Genomic DNA, 4,734 nt, shown 5'->3' with positions numbered 1-4,734 from the left:
TATCTGATCGCCTTCGAACCTCTAACTTTCGTTCTTGATTAATGAAAACATACTTGGCAAATGCTTTCGCTTCTGTTCGTCTTGCGACGATCCAAGAATTTCACCTCTAACGTCGCAATACGAATGCCCCCGCCTGTCCCTATTAATCATTACCTCGGGTTCCGAAAACCAACAAAATAGAACCGAGGTCCTATTCCATTATTCCATGCACACAGTATTCAGGCGGGCTTGCCTGCTTTAAGCACTCTAATTTGTTCAAAGTAAACGTGCCGGCCCACCGAGACACTCACTCAAGAGCACCCTGGTAGGATTGCAACGGGGTCCGCCTCGGGACGCACGAGCACGCACGAGGCGCGTCGCACGCCTTCAGCTCGCCCCACCGGCAGGACGTCCCACGATACATGCCAGTTAAACACCGACGGGCGGTGAACCAACAGCGTGGGACACAAATCCAACTACGAGCTTTTTAACCGCAACAACTTTAATATACGCTATTGGAGCTGGAATTACCGCGGCTGCTGGCACCAGACTTGCCCTCCAATAGATACTCGTTAAAGGATTTAAAGTGTACTCATTCCGATTACGGGGCCTCGGATGAGTCCCGTATCGTTATTTTTCGTCACTACCTCCCCGTGCCGGGAGTGGGTAATTTGCGCGCCTGCTGCCTTCCTTGGATGTGGTAGCCGTTTCTCAGGCTCCCTCTCCGGAATCGAACCCTGATTCCCCGTTACCCGTTACAACCATGGTAGGCGCAGAACCTACCATCGACAGTTGATAAGGCAGACATTTGAAAGATGCGTCGCCGGTACGAGGACCGTGCGATCAGCCCAAAGTTATTCAGAGTCACCAAGGCAAACGGACCGGACGAGCCGACCGATTGGTTTTGATCTAATAAAAGCGTCCCTTCCATCTCTGGTCGGGACTCTGTTTGCATGTATTAGCTCTAGAATTACCACAGTTATCCAAGTAACATGGGTACGATCTAAGGAACCATAACTGATTTAATGAGCCATTCGCGGTTTCACCTTAATGCGGCTTGTACTGAGACATGCATGGCTTAATCTTTGAGACAAGCATATGACTACTGGCAGGATCAACCAGGGAGCTGCGTCAACTAGAGCTGAGCAGCCGGCCGCCCGGGAGTGTGTCCCGGGGGCCCGCGCGAACACGCAAGCGTCCGCTCAATTATTCTGCAAACAGGAGGAGGCTGAGCTCCCCTGCACAATACACCTCGAAACCCTCTCAGGTCCCGGCGGCGCGCAGCGCCGTCCTAAGTACTTGGTCGGGTTCGAGAGTGGCGCAATCGCCCGGAGTTTGGCGAGTAGACGCTTTAGGTGCGACCACCCGTGCTCCCAACTGAGCTTGCCGCTGCCGACAGAGGCCCGGGAGCGTGCTGTCGTGGCATTGCCGGCGGGAGACAACACGCGCCACCTACGGTGGCCGGCAGCTCCAACGCCAGCGCCACAGAAGGACAAAAGCCCCACTTGGGTGCCGAAGCGAACTCTCCCAGCACAGCGCACGCGCCAACACGTCCGCACAGCTGCGATACAATCCACCTGCGAGAACCGCAGAGGCGACCGAGCAGCAGACGGCGTCGCGGCGCCGAGCGCCGGGCGGCGGCGCATCCTCAGCGCACACAGTCCTCAATCGGACCAGCACACTGCAGATGTCCACCGCGCTTCGCACCGGGCCCGCGAGGACCTACTTTGGCCGCACGGCGCCGCGTGCAGGGTGCGCCGGCGCGCAGCTGCGCCGCCTGCCGCCTCCGTCGGCCGGCGCGCCTGCCACTGGCCGCCCCCACCAGCCGGCTGTAGCGCGTGCGCCCACGCACCGCGCGGCCAGCACGCCGGGAGGCCCCCCCTCACCGGCCGGGGACGGTCCCACCCAGCCACCGCCGCGTATCGCTTCACACCCACATGCCATTCACGTTCGTGGGCATGGTGGGTATCGCTGAAACAACCGGTTGGTAGCTCAACCGATCGTCGCCATCACTGATTCACCTCTAGCGAGAACAACCGCACCACAACGGTTTACCAGTTGTTCATTTGCGTAACGTCACCAGCAAACGTAGACGTCCATCGCCATTTGCAAATTCAACGATTGTTGCATGCCTGTGTCAGGTGTCACGACACACTATGTCTGCCCACATACACGCAACAACATGTGCACGCTTCGCGAACACGTGGAAGGTGGCCCCCGTACGTATGCGATGTCCATTGCGCGAACGACTGTCAACCGGCCTCTGTCGCATGTCGCAGATGTGGAACGCAGTGCACCATGCTATCACGGTGTGTGAGAGGAGACGACTACGTCTGACAACACGCGCCACTACATCAACAGACGGCTCATGCTGATCGCCATCCACGGCATACCATACTGCAATCCAGCTCTTATAGGGAGACGACACGTAGCTGAGTGCACAATATTTGGACCGTATGGTTCGCCGTTGTTGGCGCAGTCGTGGTACGGTCACACATGTACCACGATGTATCATTCAGTACATGAGGACCAATGTGCAGTACAGTGTGTGATTTGGACGTACAACATCAGCGGACAGTTGACACAAGCCGTACCACAACGTAGGCTGTGCTTCGCCATGCGAATGCCAATGAACAACTGCGAAGGGCATTGAGCATGTACGTCCTACTGCCATCCGCATTACAGTGTATAGCTGCAAGGTGTTTCACATGAAGCGATACTCTGGGGACCGGGCAGTGCGAGTAGCAAACTATATTGCGGGGGTTGCAGTTAGGCAACACTACACTAATTTAACGCGTCGTATGACAATTACAGAGCAGGTTAAGGCCCAACGTGTGTTGGGTTAAGGCCCAACGTGTGTTGGGTTAAGGCCCAACGTGTGTTGGGTTAAGGCCCAACGTGTGTTGGGTTAAGGCCCAACGTGTGTTGGGTTAAGGCCCAACGTGTGTTGGGTTAAGGCCCAACGTGTGTTGGGTTAAGGCCCAACGTGTGTTGGGTTAAGGCCCAACGTGTGTTGGGTTAAGGCCCAACGTGTGTTGGGTTAAGGCCCAACGTGTGTTGGGTTAAGGCCCAACGTGTGTTGGGTTAAGGCCCAACGTGTGTTGGGTTAAGGCCCAACGTGTGTTGGGTTAAGGCCCAACGTGTGTTGGGTTAAGGCCCAACGTGTGTTGGGTTAAGGCCCAACGTGTGTTGGGTTAAGGCCCAACGTGTGTTGGGTTAAGGCCCAACGTGTGTTGGGTTAAGGCCCAACGTGTGTTGGGTTAAGGCCCAACGTGTGTTGGGTTAAGGCCCAACGTGTGTTGGGTTAAGGCCCAACGTGTGTTGGGTTGAGGCCCAACGTGTGTTGGGTTGAGGCGCAACATAGGTTAGGTTGAGGCGCAACATAGGTTAGGTTGAGGCGCAACATGGGTTAGGTTAAGGCGCAACATGGGTTAGGTTAAGGCGCAACATGGGTTAGGTTAAGGCGCAACATGGGTTAGGTTAAGGCGCAACATGGGTTAGGTTAAGGCGCAACATGGGTTAGGTTAAGGCGCAACATGGGTTAGGTTAAGGCGCAACATGGGTTAGGTTAAGGCGCAACATGGGTTAGGTTAAGGCGCAACATGGGTTAGGTTAAGGCGCAACATGGGTTAGGTTAAGGCGCAACATGGGTTAGGTTAAGGCGCAACATGGGTTAGGTTAAGGCGCAACATGGGTTAGGTTAAGGCGCAACATAGGTTAGGTTAAGGCGCAACATGGGTTAGGTTAAGGCGCAACATGGGTTAGGTTAAGGTACAATATGGGTTAGGTTAAGGTACAATATGGGTTAGGTTAAGGTACAATATGGGTTAGGTTAAGGCGCAACATAGGTTAGGTTAAGGCGCAACATAGGTTAGGTTAAGGCGCAACATAGGTTAGGTTAAGGCGCAACATAGGTTAGGTTAAGGCACAACACGGGTTAGGTTAAGGTACAACACGGGTTAGGTTAAGGTACAACACGGGTTAGGTTAAGGTACAACACGGGTTAGGTTAAGGTACAACACGGGTTAGGTTAAGGTACAACACGGGTTAGGTTAAGGTACAACACGGGTTAGGTTAAGGTACAACACGGGTTAGGTTAAGGCACAACACGGGTTAGGTTAAGGCACAATACGGGTTAGGTTAAGGCACAACACGGGTTAGGTTAAGGCACAACACGGGTTAGGTTAAGGCACAACACGGGTTAGGTTAAGGCACAATACGGGTTAGGTTAAGGCACAATACGGGTTAGGTTAAGGCACAATACGGGTTAGGTTAAGGCACAATACGGGTTAGGTTAAGGCACAATACGGGTTAGGTTAAGGCACAATACGGGTTAGGTTAAGGCACAATACGGGTTAGGTTAAGGCACAATACGGGTTAGGTTAAGGCACAATACGGGTTAGGTTAAGGCACAATACGGGTTAGGTTAAGGCACAATACGGGTTAGGTTAAGGCACAATACGGGTTAGGTTAAGGCACAATACGGGTTAGGTTAAGGCACAATACGGGTTAGGTTAAGGCACAATACGGGTTAGGTTAAGGCACAATACGGGTTAGGTTAAGGCACAATACGGGTTAGGTTAAGGTACACATTGTTGTAAGGAAAGGTGTTTTGGGGGGGGGGGGCCGGTTTGTTGATTGTGATTATCGTAAGTAAATGACTGCGGCATCATCTGATTTGGCACGTCAGGGTGCACCTTTGGCTCATGACAGGCGGCGCTCTGATTCCATGCTTGTGGCAGACCTGTGTCTTTC

At 53.7% G+C, this 4,734-nt stretch overlaps 1 non-coding gene across 1 annotated transcript in view; it reads right to left on the bottom strand.

The window, feature by feature from the left end:
- Positions 1 to 1,104, bottom strand: part of LOC124584005 — a 1,910-nt gene extending 806 nt beyond the window's left edge. The window contains exon 1 of the ribosomal RNA XR_006974426.1: positions 1 to 1,104. This exon is cut by the window's left edge and continues 806 nt beyond it. This is a non-coding gene — a ribosomal RNA (small subunit ribosomal RNA).
- Between the last annotated feature and the right edge of the window lie 3,630 nt (positions 1,105 to 4,734).

The sequence above is a fragment of the Schistocerca americana genome, unplaced genomic scaffold (assembly GCF_021461395.2).
Source record: "Schistocerca americana isolate TAMUIC-IGC-003095 unplaced genomic scaffold, iqSchAmer2.1 HiC_scaffold_47, whole genome shotgun sequence".
Taxonomy (NCBI): domain Eukaryota; kingdom Metazoa; phylum Arthropoda; class Insecta; order Orthoptera; family Acrididae; genus Schistocerca; species Schistocerca americana.
This window is presented reverse-complemented; position numbering and strand designations above follow the sequence as displayed.